Here is a 16,832-nt window from a genome sequence, read left to right on the forward strand (position 1 = left end):
GGAGAGGGATGGAAGCTATACTGTTACACTGGCAATACTAAAGTGCCTATAAGAACATCCAATAGTCAAAGGTTAATGAAATACAAATGAGAGAAATAGTCCTATAATAACTACAACCTAAAAAACTTCTTACCTGGGAATATTGAAGACTCATGTTAAAAGGAACCACCAGCTTTCATATGTTCTCATGTTCTGAGCAAGGAACTTAAACGTTGGCTTTCTTACATGGCACATATTGCACTTTTACTTTCTTCTCCAACACTTTGTTTTTGCATTATTTGAACCAAATTGAACATGTTTCATTATTTATTTGAGGCTAAATTGATTTTATTGATGTATTATATTAAGTTAAAATAAGTGTTCATTCAGTATTGTTGTAATTGTCATTATTACAAACAAATAAAAATCGTCATCGGCTTTTTTTGGTCCTCCAATAATCTGTATCGGCGTTGAAAAATCATAATTGGTCGACCTCTAGTTGATAGTGTTGTTAAGAAGGCAGAGTAGCGCTTTATTATGGACAGACATGTCCACATCTTAGTTACCGTTGTATCAATAGGATTTTGACCATGACAGCTTACAATCCAGGGTTACGCCAAGTAGTTTAGTCACCTCAACTTGCTCAACTTCCATATTATTTATTACAAGGATTTAGTTGAGGTATAGGGTTTAGTGAACTGTCCCAAATACAATGCTTTTAGTTTCTGAAATATTTAGGACAAATGTATTCCTTGCCACCCATTCTGAAACTAACTGCAGCTCTTTGTTAAGTGTTGCAGTCATTTCACTCGCTGTAGTAGCTGACGTGTAATGTGGTGTTGTGTCAACCGCATACATAGACACTCTGGCTTTACTCAAGGCCAGTGGCATGTCGTTAGTAAAGATTGAAAAATGTAAGTGGCCTAAACAGCTGCCCTGGGGAATTCCTGATTCTACCTGGATAATGTTGGATAGGCTTCCATTAAAAAACACCCTCTATGTTCTGTTAGACAGGTAACTCTTTATCCACAATATAGCAGGGGGTGTAAAGCCATAATACATACGTTTTGCCAGCAGCAGACTATGATCAATAATGTCAAACGCCGCACTAGAGTCCAACAAAACAGCCCCCACACACAATCTTTTTTAAAATAAATTTCTCTCAATAAGTCAATTGGCAGGTCCTACAGTCAATTGTGTAAGTGCTGTGCTTGTTGAATGTCCTTCCCTATAAATGTGCTGAAGGTCTGTGGTCAATTTGTTTACTATAAAATAGCATTGTATCTGGTCAAACACAATTTTTGCCCAAAGTTTACTGAGGGTTGGTAACAGGCTGATTGGTCAGCTATTTGAGCCAGTAGAGGGGCTTTACTATTCTTAGGAGGGGAATAAGGTTTGCTTCCCTCCAGGCCTGAGGCACACACTTTCTAGTAGGCTTAAAATTGAAGATATGGCAAATAGGATTGGCAATATCGTTCGGTATTATCCTCAGTAACTTTATCTAAGTTGTCAGACCCCGGTGGCTTGATTGTCCTTCATAATTTAGTCAGATATACATGGATGTGTAGTATCAGCGTTTGTTGCTGGCATGTCATGCCCAAGTTTGCTAATCTTGCCAATTAAAAAAATTATTAAAGTAGCTGGCAATATCGGTGGGTTTTGTGATGAACGAGCCATCTGAATCAATGAATGATGGACCGGAGTTTGCCTTTTTGCCCAAAATTTCATTTAAGGTGCACCAAAGCTTTTTAATATAATGTATCTTTGTTTCATAGTGTAATTTCTTATTTTTAATTCAGTTTAGTCGCATGATTTCTCAATTTGCAGTACTTTGCCCATCGGTTGTGCAGCCAGACCTTTTGCCTCATCCCTCTCAACAATAAAAATGTTCAATTCCTCATCAATCCGCAGGGATTGAACAGTTTTAGTAATTTTCTTAATGGGTGCGTGCTTATTAGTAACTCTGATAAGCAATTTCATAAAATGTGTCAAGTGCAGCGTCTGGTTGCTTCTCATTACATACTAACAAATATTATTTGCATCAACATGGGAATCACTACAAAATGTATTGTATGACCTCTTATGCACTATATTAGGCCCAGCCTTGGGAACTTTGGTTTTCCTAGATATGGCTACAATACCAAGTTAATTTCTGCAGCATTAGTAAAGATGCATTCAATACATGTTGATGATTTCATTCCTGTGCTGTTTAACTACCCTGGTACAGTAGGTTGGCTGACCCTGAACCAGGATGCAGGCACTAGTTAGTTTGAAGCTCTTGAGTGAGCAGCCTGATGAAAGACAGTCAATATTTAAATTACCCAGAAAATATACCTCTGTTGATATCACATACGTTATCAAGCATGTCACATGTTATCCAGATACTGACTGTTTGCACCTGGTGGTCTAAAGCAGCTTCCCACCAGAATGGGCTTTAGGTGAGGCAGATGAACCTGTAGCCATATTAACATCACAGTATTTAACACAACATCCTCTCAAAGCTTTATAGGAATGTGGTTCTGAATATAAAAAGAGCAGACCAGCTTTGGCATATCTGTCTTTTCTTTAGACCTTAGAACCAGCAGATACAGTGGAGTAGTGGTGGTGAACGCTACAGCGAGGTCTAGTGACAGACTGTTTTCCCACTAACAGGCATTGTGCCTGGCTACTGGAACAAAGTAGTGGGTGCCTTAGAATGCAGAACAAGGCTTTTGTTATTGGAACACTCACCTCACTGATTTTAATCCCTTCTTCTCCGCTCTCTGAAGTGTAAATAAAATGACGTAGAGGAGAGGCCCAGCTCAACTCGTCTCAGATTCAAGTCGCTGTTCTTTACTCGAACTCTGGAACAAAGAAAGAACAAGGAGTGAATTTTTAATCTTAGTTCAAATACCTGGTGTTGCTATGGGAGGATTTCCCATGGCTGTGTTTGGTTTGTTAACCGACTAGAATAGCAAAGTGACTGTGGAACAGCCCGCTCACTTTGCATTTCAAGGTAGATAGATGGTTATTACAATGCAGTAATGGCGCACTATAGCTTGAACATGCACCTGCAGGATATAGCCTAATTTATTTTTTATCCAAGGAAAAATACATTTGTTCTCTTAGAACTTTCCCTAAATGTCTGGCCTAAAACACTCAGTTTAGACGAGCTCGATTTCACTGAAAATGTGCTTTGCATTTATCAACCGTGTCATCAAGTTAGGACATTCTTGACAGCCGAGCAAGGCCTCCAAACAGCAGGGGGGAACATTTACCTGATCCAGAACATCATCGGTCTCCGTTTAGCTCTGTTCTTGAGCGACGAACAGAGAAGCTTAATTTATTGTAGGACATCACATGGACTCCTATGGTTGCGGTCTACACCAGCACAAACAACTATGGGACCAGGCTACCCTTATCAAGGAAATCCCTTATCAAACAAACATAATGGTCCTGCTGCGTCTGTGTGTTTGTAATACCTCTGTGTGTGTATTTATAATAACTGAGTGTTTAATGCCTTTCTCCATTTGTGTTTGTAATACCACCGTTTGTGTGCATTTATAATACCTCCGTTTGTAAAGCCTGTGTGTTTAATGCCTCGGGTGTTACGAACACAAACAGCCTCTCAGGAAGAGGCTTCCTCTTCTCCTTTACTAGTTCCTCTCTCATCTCCATTAATAGGAAATCAGAGGGACGCCAGTCATGCAGACATGCTTATTAGATTCCAACAGCATCTGGTCTGATGGTCTGCCTTTATGCTCTGTGAAATACACTGCCCTCAATTAAAAAGTATTCAGAATTCCTGGCAGTACAACATTAGGCTACTGCATGCATATGGGTTCTAGGAATGACTCCTAGCATAGACTACTCACTGAATCAACAAGAACATATCAGTAGTGCCATAGCACAAGGAATGCCATGTGGGAATTGGTTTTCCACTCCTGTGTCAACATCAGCTTGTAGCAAGTGATGCAATAGTTTGATTAATCTGGCTGTAATATATAATTAAAATGGGTATATAAAAAGCCTAAAACTAGGCCAGAATGTTTAATAAAATTACATTTAAACTGGCTCTACCCGTTGTCTTTGCGCTTTGTCCTTCAGCTGCTCGAAATTTTTGAAAAATATCCAGAGGAAAGTAATGTTTACCCGACTTTTGGTTCAGTACCAAGGTCAAGTTAGTCCAATATAAAACTCTCGTCAATAGCTTTTGAACCAACCATGCCATGAAAATTGTATATTCTACACACAATACCCCATAATGACAACGCAACAGCTTTATACCCCGACTCGCGTCGCAAAATAAATTTAGGAATCTATGTTATTCAATTATTGCGCGCGCCAACGACCGTCTGCGTTGCCAAGGGCTAAAATAGAAGTCATTCCTATTTCTGACGCAGATTGCACTGCAAGTCCTGCCTCTCCCATCTCCTCATTGGTTTATAGAAGCAGGTACCCACGTGCCATCTCCTCATTGGTTATACCCACGTGGGTGATTGAAAGACGAACTATTGCCAGTTATCGTGGTAATACTATGAAAGTTGAGATGCCAATCACCATATAAGTTAAACGATGAAAAAGCCTGGAAGGAGGAGAGATGACTAGAAACGATTCGGTTGACCATTTTTATGTGTGGATTAATTGTCGGAGAACCTTGTGCATTTCAGGTAAAATAACAACCTAATGTTTATATCCCAGGACAAATTAGCTAGCAACAGCAAGCTAGCTAAATAGGACAAATTAGCTAGCAACAGCAAGCTAGCTAAATAGGACAAATTAGCTAGCAAGTGCAAGCTAACTAGCTAAATTGCCATAAATGTTTAATGCTTTTCGACCTGTCCCCAAATTAATGTCATTGGTTCAGAGTTTGTTTTGATATTTTAACCTGCGTGTCGAGATCGCATATGGTGTGGGGGGACAAAATAAACGTATGCACGATGGCGCACGCGCGCAGCCGGTTTGGGTTCCGTGTTAGAAATTGTTGCCAATTTATTCAAAACACAAAACGTAAATCACAGTTACAAAACTGCCGACCCTTTACTCAGTACTTCGTTGAAGCACCTTTGGCAGCGAATACAGCCTCGAGTCTTTTTGGGTATTACGCTACAAGCTTGGCACACCTGTATTTGGGGAGTTTCTACCATTCTTCTCTGCAGATCCTCTCAAGCTCTGTCAGGTTGAATGGGGAGCGTCACTGCACAGCTATTTTCAGGTCTCTCCAGAGATGTTAGATCAGGTTCAAGTCCGGCCTCTGGCTGGGCCACTCAAGGACATTCATTGACGTGTCCCGAAGCCACTCCTGCATTGTCTTGGCTGTGTGCTTAGGGTTGTTGTACTGTTGGAAGGTGAACCTTTGCCCCAGTCTGAGGTCCTGAGTGTTCTGGAGCTATTTTTCATCAAGGATCTCTCTGTACTTTGCTCCGTTCATCTTTCCCTCAATCCTGACTAGTCCCCCAGTCCCTGCTGTTGAAAAACATCCCCACAGCATGATGCTGCCACCACCATGCTTCACCGTAGGGATGGTGCCAGGATTCCTCTAAATGTGAAGCTTGGCATTCAGGGCAAAGAGTTCAATCTTGGTTTCATCAGACCAGAGGATCTTGTTTCTCAAGGTCAGAGTCCTTTAGTTGCCTTTTGGCAAACTCCAAGCGGGCTGTCATGTGCCTTTTACTGAGGAGTGTCTTCCGTCTGGCCACTCTACCATAAAGGCCTGATTGGTGGAGTGCTGCAGAGATGGTTGTCCTTCTGAAAGGTTCTCCCATCTCCACAGAGGAACTCGGGTTCTAGGTCCCTGACCAAGGCCCCTCTCCCCCGACTGCTCAGTTTAGCCAGCTCTAGGAAGAGTCCACATACTTTCATATGCAATTGAAACCAGTAGCCTTCTTCATGTTCTATTTCTTTCATTGTCCGGCAGCCAAATGCATATTCGCACAAACTATTTCTTAACATTACTAAGGCAGTAGGCTATCAACAATTTAAGCTAACTGTTCTGATCTGTTGCATCAGAATAACTATTTTTTATGTAACCTAGGCCTACTGGTTGTATGAATTTGGGATTCATCGTTCCACAACTGTCCCAGAGTCTGTTTGGACCATTTCTTTCTCGACAAGGTAAACTTTTCTGGGGGCGGCCCGTCAGAGTCCAGGACCCAGTTGCACAGGGCGGGGTTGAGACCCAGGGCCTCCAGCTTGATGATGAGCTTGGAGAGTACAATGGTGTTGCATGCTGAGCTGTAGTCAATGAACAGCATTCTTACTTAGGTATTATTTTTGTCCAGATGGGATAGGGCAGTGTGCAGTGTGATGGCGATTGCGTCATCTGTGGACCTGTTTGGGCAGTATGCAAACAGGTTCTATTCATGATGACAGAAGTGAGTGCTACTAGTAATTTAGTTCAGCCTACTTTTGTCTATACAGATTTTTTATTTTTTTTATTTAACTAGGTAAGTCAGTTAAGAACAAGTTCTTATTTACAATGACGGCCTACCCCGGCCAAACCAGGACGATGCTGGGCCAATTCTGCACTGCCCTATGGGACTACCAATCACTGCCGGATGCGATACACCCGTGTTTTGAACCATTGACTGCAGTGACGCATCTTGCACTGAGATGCAGTGCCTTAGACCGCTGCGCCACTTGGTAGCCCAAGCAGTTCGTATTATTCTGTACCAGGGTTTCCTTTATGAAAATGTGGCACTGGACATTTGACTAGCAGCATTTAATTAAAAAAGCATGATTTGGTCACAGAGGATCATTAGCTTCCCCTAGCCTTAAAAAGATATTTGTGCATTGCCTACAGTCGGAAGGAAAGGCAGCACGAACTGAAAATGCCAAATACAGGAGGACAGAAACTAGCTGTCCTCCGGCTACACCATGGTGCTTCCCTACAGACTGCTGCTGAGGCTACTGTAGACCATTGCAAAATAGTGTGTTTTAATCAATTATTTGGTGAGATTAATATTTTGTATAGTTTTAATCAAAAAGTTTTTAAAAACTGTGAAACATTTTAAAGTTATGAAATTCGCTGAGGATGGTCTTCCCCTTCCTCCTCTGAGGAGACTTCACTGATGCATATGGGTCCGGTACATTTCGCCAATGTCAGATAAATTAAAATGCCACATTTTCATAAAGGAAACCCTGGTACAGAATAATAGGAACTGCTCTGAGACCAGGTTTTCCACAAGGACAACAGGTAGAGTAAGTTTAAAGGTAATGTTATTAAACATTCTGGCTTGTAAGGAACAGTTACACGATTTTTGGGGGTTAGCATTAGTTTCAAGCTGTATATAGGCTACCAATGAATTGTGTATTACAGCATGATCACATTAAGTAATTTTACTTGCTTGAAAGTCAGATATCACTGACCATATGTTCTGGATAGAAAAACTGGGAAAATATGCGCAGGCTACATTCTTTATGACACAACCGTTTGCGTATTTTCTGACAATTTAGGATGTTGGGACCCCCATGTCTGAACGCGGTGTGTAACATCCTAAATTGTCCGAAAGTACGAAAACGGTGGTGGAAAATTGTGTTTAATTATTTAAGTACGCATATTTTCCCCACAATTATATTTAGTTAAGGAGGGAAATGATGGCCTTTGCCGTCTGAATGGAGGATACTTTATGTACGCGCCGGTCCACGAGTGCATTAGTCGGGAATGCACATTAAGCCTTAGCGGACTAAACTCGCCATGGAGTGGATTTTAGTCCGCCAATCAAGCCATGTGAATAGATCGGAACTATCCGCTGCCTATAAGCAAAACCTACGTTACCAGGGAAACGAATATACTTTTGTTTGCCCACATCATCAATCCAAAGTGCAATACATTTAGCCCACGACCCCAAAGTACCATACTAGGCAGTCAAGCAACAAACGTGGACAGATTCGCACAAACTGGCATGCGTAAAAATTGACAAGCATAACTTAGCCAGACCGTTTTTTGATTTGTTTTATGCTTTAGCCACACAGACTCCAGTCCGTTGAGCTGAAGTTAGCTAAATAATTTGCTGTAAACTGTATTGTTTTGCTAACGTTAGTAGTCATGGCAAAAGTTAGCTAGCTAGTTACAGTAGCTAAAGCTAGCAAAGCTATCTTTTGTCGGTAGCTATCTACATTTAATAATACTTGCAGCTAGAGAACTCTCAAAACGTACAACTGATAACCATTTTCCAGGTAGTTCGAGTAAATGCCCAGAAAGTACCAGATTGTTTCATCTAACTAGCTACTAACCACGTTTGAAACCCTGTCCAACCACGACACACGCTGATGATGCTGAACTGCCGCATGTGCGTGGCAGTTCAATCCAGTTACGTTTCACTAGCTAGCAAGTTGAGCTAAACAACTGACTAGTCAAACATCTGAAAGTGAATAAAATGTAGGTAAGAAGCTAAATCTAATTTTCTCTCAAAATACTTAGATAAAGCCTTACCTTGAGAGCTTCTTTCAATGAGACTGAAAACCCATGTGCAAGCGTACTCAATGCTGGATGTTTGATTATCGTTGCTGGCTGCCTCTTCGTCATCACTACATTTCCTCGCTCCTCCTTCACTTGGAGGAAGTGGTGATTTTATGTGTATTTTATTAATGCGATACCCTGTGATGAAAATAGATGCTTCATCCTCCTCCTATCTAAAGTCAGGTTGAACTCAGTTGTTGAGTTTAGTTAGGATGAAATCCTTTAACTACACTGAACAAAAATATAAACGCAACATGTAAAGTGTTGGTCTCATGTTTCATGAGCTGAAATAAAAGATTTCAGAAATTTTCCATACACACAAAAAGCTTATTTCTCTCAAATGTTGTGCACAAATTTGTTTACTTCCTTGTTAGTGAGCATTTCTCCTTTGCCAACATAATCCATCCACCTTACATATGTGGCATAGCAAGAATATCAAGAAGCTGATTAAACTGCATGATCATTACACAGGTGCACCTTGTGCTGGGGGACAATAAAAGGCCACTCTAAAATATGCAGTTTTGTCACACAACACAATGCCACAGATGGCTCAAGTTTTGAGGGAGTATGCAATTTTCATGCTGACTGCAGCAATGTCCACCAGAGCTGTTGCCAGAGAATTGTTTGTTAATTTCTCTACCATAAGCCGCCTCCAACGTAATTTTAGAGAATTTGGCAGTACGTCCAACCGGTCTCACAACCACAGACACGTGTATGGCGTTGTGTGGACGAGCGGTTTGCTGATGTCAACGTTGTGAACAGAGTGCCCCGTGGTGGCGGTGGGGTTATGGTATGGGCAGGCATAAGCTACGAACAACAAACACAATTGCATTTTATCGATGGCAATTTGAATGCACAGAGACACCATGACGAGATCCTGAGGCCCATTGTCGTGCCATTCATCTGCCACCATCACCTCATGTTTCAGCATGATAATGCACGGCCCCATGTCGCAAGGATCTGTACACAATCCCTGGAAGCTGAAAATATCCCAGTTCTTCCATGGCCTGCATACCAGACATGGCATCCGTTGAGCATGTTAGGGATGCTCTGGATCGACATGTGCAACAGCATGTTCTAGTTCCCACCAATATCCAGCAACTTCTCACAGCCATTGAAGAGAAGTGGGACAACATTTCACAGGCCACAATCAACATGCTGATCAACTCTATGCGAATGAGATGTGTTGTGCTGCTTGAGGCAAATGGTGGCCACACCAGATACTGACTGGTTTTTGGATCCACGCCTTTTTTTAAGGTACCTGTGACCAACAGATGCATATCTGTATTACCAGTCATGTGAAATCCATAGATTAGGGCCTAATTAATTTATTTCAATTGACTGATTTCCTTATATGAACTGTAACTCAGTAAAATCTTTGAAATTGTTGTGTTGCATTTATATTTGTGTTCAATATATTCAACCGTCTAACAAGGGAACCTTAGCTCATTGATTTCCTTTTCTGTGAGAAGGGGAAACCTGTGTGCCTGTGAACACTCCTGAAAATTGCCATTTCAAAAGTTGAGTTCACAATCTCACTGGATGATGATCAGGTTATGAGACCAGAGTGTGTGAACTGTGAAGTGCATCTATTTCAGTTCCCCTAAATGAGTGTGCGGTGCTCATCCAGCCAGTCCTAAAGAGGCCCATTATGGTTAATCAGTACCTCTTGGGTTGAACCATACTGGTTCACTCTTGGGTGTGATGTGGCTGGGTCTTCCTTGTTATTTTGTTGATTATTAACTTTAGATAGTAGTGCCATAGCCTCTTTAATGGGAATACCCAACACTTTTTCATAAAAATACTTTTTTAATAGTTGAAAAAGTCACACTAATGTCTTATGTGAAATGAATGTGATCCCATGTACCCATTCATTATTACGGTTTATTTGTCTAATAACCCACTCTGGTTGATGGCTGAAAATCTAGTAAAGAAGATCTGGGAACTAGTAAATGTAACTAACTACTGCCATCTACTGGTTGGAGAGGGAACATTGTAGAGAGCGCATTCACAGTAAGATTTTGGCAGATACCAGGTTTCAATTTTGGATAGGCTATATTTTCAGCCAGCCTTTTATCATGCAGACGTATGAATAAGACGTGTTACTGTTAAGTAAAAGGCCATTTAGCGCTTTACCATTTAAATAACTAATTGTATACCAATGAAATATGCTATAGACTAGAGAGGGTATTTGTCTGCATTGATATATCAATTTTAAGATTTCACTGCAGTCCTATTTGTTACTTTGTAGTTAGGTCACGCACGGAACATTAGCCTTATATATTGTGGTCAAATGATGTTTAATTTACTTTCAACGTTTATTTCCATTAAGTTGAGCCTATTATTAGCCTGCCTGCCTCCCTGATGCCTTTTCAGCACCATGGACAAGAGCCATTAGGAGCGGTTCAGCTCTGCCAAGCCTTTTTCACGGGCGTCACCCTAAAAACAACAGAGGGGCAACAGCCACCCCGTCTCCTTTAATAGGGGCGACTGAACACTCCAATACAAAGGGACATTAGAGGAAAAAGCGACCGTCTCTTGCTTTGGGGATGCGCGTCAGGGGACTACGGTAGCCAATCTGCTTGAGCACGTAGATGCTCGTAATTCACGAGCCCCCTTGCTGTCTCGCGCAGTGCTGTCTTTCCCCACATAGCAGTGTTCTTGCTGACTCAGTGCCTTACAGCAGTGCTCCCCGTTCTCTCCACGCACCGACCAGAAACTGCGACGCACGCTCCCTCTAGTTGCCTAGCCCACTTCTTTCAACACCAACGCCGCACAAACTGACAGACATGGCTAAAACAGCAATTGGTAAGCTAACGGTTTACCGTTATTTGTCTGTGTTTTTGGGACGGGTTGATAGGCACAGAGCTGTGGGTGGTGGTTTTGCTTGACTGTGTGTGAGGATGCTGCCTGTGTGAGATAACAGCGGCGACACCTTGGCACAAAAGACTGCCAAGCATTGAATCAAGGGAGCGGTCAAAGTCTGTCGCATGTCAAACAATATTTTTGTTTTCTACTTGTGAGTGGTGCAATCATCTTGCTTTTGTCTTCATTGAGCCTGAACTGCGTGCATTCGTGTTTGTTTTATATCAACAGGGTCGGATGATGATAGTGGGCTACACCTTATGATTAAATAGCCTAGCCCAATAATATTTTATTATAGACAGATTCAATCTCCAATTTTACATTGTGCATAATGCGAATAAATAGCCTAGATTGAAGAAATCCAATGGCACATTTGCGATAGGTTATTCGAACGCGATAGGGAATCCATGGATGGATGCTGGCTGCCGCACCTGCCGCTCTAGCCCCCGACACATGCTCATACAGCAGCATAATGCAGACAGACCGACCGCACCCAACATCCCGGTCTCTCTCCCTCTCATCATGAGCGCAGAGCAGCTCTTCAAGGCTCTAAATTAATCTAGCCCGTTACAAATCCTATTATAGAGACTGGACTAGCGTTAATTAGAATGTTATGCTCAATCCATTTGAATGATGAGAGGAATTGTTGAGAATAAATGTATCTTTGTTCGTGCACTTTATATCCAAGCCGAAGCTGTCAGGTGAAGAATTACGAATTGCAATGAATTAATGGATGGAAGTTGAAATGTGGCATCATATTCCAGCAATTTCATGCCTGGTCTTGATATCATTTGTATTGCATGGGCTGGTCTTGATATCATTTGTATTGCATGGGCTGGTCTTGATATCATTTGTATTGCATGGGCTGGTCTTGATATCATTTGTATTGCATGGGCTGGTCTTGATATCATTTGTGTTGCATGGGCTGGTCTTGATATCATTTGTATTGCATGGGCTGGTCTTGATATCATTTGTGTTGCATGGGCTGGTCTTGATATCATTTGTATTGCATGGGCTGGGCTTGATATTATTTGTATTGCATGGGCTGGGCCTGATTTGCTTATACAGTATGGGCATCTATTATATTGCTGCGTCAGTCACAATACATGTTTAAAGACATTCTCGAGTTTAAAGTGTAAAAGTCTATCCAAGATTCTGTAATGCGTAATGGAGCACATTCATGCGCATTTAGTGCCCTTTTGAGTGAGGCCTGTCTCTATGGTGACGGCCAAGGGGTTACTTTTATTCTGGATGAATATGTCGTTGATGGATAGATGCGCCGGCAGACAGACAGCAATAAATGGAAGTGTGTCAGGTCCTGACGTCTGTCTGCTTTGGCAGCGGGCTGGTTCATCATGACCCGGCCTAGCCGTGTCGCTGTTATGTTTTTTTAAATTATTGAGTTGTAGACTTACACAGGGCGAGTGGGGTGGGCCAAACCCTCCGGGGTACATAATCGTCATAGACGTTGTAGGTGGGCGCAAGGGCAGGCAGGTCGGCAGGCAGGATCAGCTGTGGGTTGGTTGTGTACTATATTATAAATGACAATGACTGGAATAGAAATGGACATTAATTTGAGAATATGTACAGTCTGGGATCAATGCACTTTTTGCAGGGGGGCAAACAGACAGACAGACAGACAGACAGACAGACAGACAGGAAGACAGACAGGAAGACAGATAGACATGCAGGAAGACAGACAGGAAGACAGATAGACATGCAGGCAGACAGGAAGAGAGACAGGCAGGCAGGATATTTGAGAGATGTGGCATACACAGCCTTCTCCCAATTGCGTATAGCTGCAGGCCTATTGACCACCAGCCAAAATTAATGCTCTTGGCCCACTTGGCTTCTGATTTGTCTAGGGACATCAAACATGTTTACATTAACATACAGATCCTCAGATCTGTTAACATAACACATCCATTAACATAAGAGATCCTCATTCATTTATATTATATATTATAGAGATTTAATAAATATTCTCAGATCCTGATTATTAGGTTATATGTATAGGGTACAGCCTACGGTCTGATCTCTTAGGCAACCCCATGAGTTAGATGTGGCCACCAGATTTCTCCTCTCCAGCCTTTGTGTTCAGGGGCCAAAGCTTTCTGGGAGAATGGCGCCACCCAGAGTTCATCATGCACAGCCTCTGCAGTGTCACTGAGTGCATCCCTGAACCAGTTCTGCCAGACTCACTCTTGTGCCTGTTGTTGCCATTGAGCTGTATTCATCACTTCTGAAGACCGATCGATAGTTGGAGAAGAAAATGTATACGACTGAAGCAAAAGATGAAATCCAATATCCCAGCCAGAGAGGAGAGGCTATCGTTGGGAACCTGATGAATGCACCTTAGTTAAACTAGTCATTATACCCTAATATATGTCCAGGTCTATGACATTACATCAAATAGGGAACATTAGTCTTGGGTGTGGTATGAAACATAGAAACCGTTTGGGCTCAGGCGTGTTAGGCCTCTTGTCTGCATTTCAGTGTTCAACAATGCATACTAATGTCTGAAACCTCCCTCGGTGGTAATATTCTCCACCTACCATCCCACTCAGTAGCCCATTTTCACTGTAACCCCTCATGAATGCTGTAATTACTCTACTGATTATATTGTAGAGTAAAGGCTGGGTTGTAAACTAACTGATGAGCTTTATCCATCACACACACACTCACGCACACGCACGCGCACACACACACACACATAGTGCAGTCAGGCTGCTGTTTGGGCTTATTGGGCTCTGGAAACCTATAAGGCCCCAGTATTGACAGTGACAACAGGACGGTATTGAGTTGGGGTGGAGGGACGGGAACAACAGGACAGTATTGAGTTGGGGTGGAGGGACGGGAACAACAGGACAGTATTGAGTTGGGTTGGAGGGACGGGGGACAACAGGACAGTATTGAGTTGGGTTGGAGGGACGGGGGACAACAGGACAGTATTGAGTTGGGGTGGAGGGACGGGGGACAACAGGACAGTATTGAGTTGGGTTGGAGGGACGGGGGACAACAGGACAGTATTGAGTTGGGGTGGAGGGACGGGGGACAACAGGACAGTATTGAGTTGGGTTGGAGGGACGGGGGACAACAGGACAGTATTGAGTTGGGGTGGAGGGACGGGAACAACAGGACAGTATTGAGTTGGGGTGGAGGGACGGGGGACAACAGGACAGTATTGAGTTGGGGTGGAGGGACGGGGGACAACAGGACAGTATTGAGTTGGGGTGGAGGGACGGGGGACAACAGGACAGTATTGAGTTGGGTTGGAGGGACGGGGGACAACAGGACAGTATTGAGTTGGGTTGGAGGGACGGGGGACAACAGGACAGTATTGAGTTGGGTTGGAGGGACGGGGGACAACAGGACAGTATTGAGTTGGGTTAGAGGGACGGGGGACAACAGGACAGTATTGAGTTGGGTTAGAGGGACGGGGGACAACAGGACAGTATTGAGTTGGGTTGGAGGGACGGGAACAACAGGACAGTATTGAGTTGGGGTGGAGGGACGGGGGACAACAGGACAGTATTGAGTTGGGTTGGAGGGACGGGGGACAACAGGACAGTATTGAGTTGGGGTGGAGGGACGGGGGACAACAGGACAGTATTGAGTTGGGTTGGAGGGACGGGGGACAACAGGACAGTATTGAGTTGGGTTGGAGGGACGGGGGACAACAGGACAGTATTGGGTTCGGGTGGAGGGATGGGGGACAACAGGACAGTATTGAGTTGGGGTGGAGGGACGGGGGACAACAGGACAGTATTGAGTTGGGTTGGAGGGACGGGGAACAACAGGATAGTATTGAGTTGGGTTGGAGGGACGGGGGACAACAGGACAGTATTGAGTTGGGTTGGAGGGACGGGGGACAACAGGACAGTATTGAGTTGGGTTGGAGGGACGGGGGACAACAGGACAGTATTGAGTTGGGTTGGAGGGACGGGGGACAACAGGACAGTATTGAGTTGGGGTGGAGGGACGGGGGACAACAGGATAGTATTGAGTTGGGGTGGAGGGACGGGGGACAACAGGACAGTATTGAGTTGGGTTGGAGGGACGGGGGACAACAGGACAGTATTGAGTTGGGTTGGAGGGACGGGAACAACAGGATAGTATTGAGTTGGGTTGGAGGGATGGGGGACAACAGGACAGTATTGAGTTGGGTTGGAGGGACGGGGGACAACAGGACAGTATTGAGTTGGGTTGGAGGGATGGGGGACAACAGGACAGTATTGAGTTGGGGTGGAGGGACGGGGGACAACAGGACAGTATTGAGTTGGGTTGGAGGGATGGGGGACAACAGGACAGTATTGAGTTGGGGTGGAGGGACGGGGGACAACAGGACAGTATTGAGTTGGGTTGGAGGGACGGGGGACAACAGGACAGTATTGAGTTGGGGTGGAGGGACGGGGGACAACAGGACAGTATTGAGTTGGGTTGGAGGGACGGGGGACAACAGGACAGTATTGAGTTGGGTTGGATGGACGGGGGACAACAGGACAGTATTGAGTTGGGTTGGAGGGACAACAGGACAGTATTGAGTTGGGTTGGAGGGATGGGGGACAACAGGACAGTATTGAGTTGGGGTGGAGGGACGGGGGACAACAGGACAGTATTGAGTTGGGGTGGAGGGACGGGGGACAACAGGACAGTATTGAGTTGGGTTGGAGGGATGGGGGACAACAGGACAGTATTGAGTTGGGGTGGAGGGACGGGGGACAACAGGACAGTATTGAGTTGGGTTGGAGGGATGGGGGACAACAGGATAGTATTGAGTTGGGTTGGAGGGACGGGGGACAACAGGACAGTATTGAGTTGGGTTGGAGGGACGGGGGACAACAGGACAGTATTGAGTTGGGGTGGAGGGACGGGGGAAAACAGGACAGTATTGAGTTGGGGTGGAGGGACGGGGGACAACAGGACAGTATTGAGTTGGGTTGGAGGGATGGGGGACAACAGGACAGTATTGAGTTGGGGTGGAGGGACGGGGGACAACAGGACAGTATTGAGTTGGGTTGGAGGGATGGGGGACAACAGGACAGTATTGAGTTGGGGTGGAGGGACGGGGGACAACAGGACAGTATTGAGTTGGGTTGGAGGGACGGGGGACAACAGGACAGTATTGAGTTGGGGTGGAGGGACGGGAACAACAGGACAGTATTGAGTTGGGTTGGAGGGATGGGGGACAACAGGACAGTATTGAGTTGGGTTAGAGGGACGGGGGACAACAGGATAGTATTGAGTTGGGGTGGAGGGACGGGGGACAACAGGACAGTATTGAGTTGGGTTGGAGGGACGGGGGACAACAGGACAGTATTGAGTTGGGTTGGAGGGACGGGGGACAACAGGACAGTATTGAGTTGGGTTTGAGGGACGGGGGACAACAGGACAGTATTGAGTTGGGTTGGAGGGACGGGGGACAACAGGACAGTATTGATTAGGGTTGGAGGGACGGGGGACAACAGGACAGTATTGAGTTGGGGTGGAGGGACGGGGGACAACAGGACAGTATTGATTAGGGTTGGAGGGACGGGGGACAACAGGA

At 44.4% G+C, this 16,832-nt stretch overlaps 2 protein-coding genes across 2 annotated transcripts in view; one reads left to right on the forward strand and one right to left on the reverse strand.

Annotated features, from left to right (window-relative positions):
• Positions 1-8,492, reverse strand: part of LOC120027166 (Y+L amino acid transporter 2-like) — a 25,603-nt gene extending 17,111 nt beyond the window's left edge. The window contains exons 1-2 of the mRNA XM_038972037.1: positions 8,393-8,492; positions 2,710-2,822 (exon numbers count right to left, since the gene is read on the reverse strand). The gene's annotated coding sequence lies outside the window, so the exon portion shown is untranslated. The remainder of the gene's footprint in view (positions 1-2,709; positions 2,823-8,392) is intronic.
• LOC120027167 (stathmin-2-like) overlaps positions 8,211-16,832 on the forward strand; it is a 25,885-nt gene continuing 17,263 nt past the window's right edge. Inside the window, exon 1 of the mRNA XM_038972038.1 lies at positions 8,211-8,338. The gene's annotated coding sequence lies outside the window, so the exon portion shown is untranslated. The remainder of the gene's footprint in view (positions 8,339-16,832) is intronic.

This window comes from Salvelinus namaycush, chromosome 32 (assembly GCF_016432855.1).
Source record: "Salvelinus namaycush isolate Seneca chromosome 32, SaNama_1.0, whole genome shotgun sequence".
Lineage (NCBI taxonomy): Eukaryota > Metazoa > Chordata > Actinopteri > Salmoniformes > Salmonidae > Salvelinus > Salvelinus namaycush.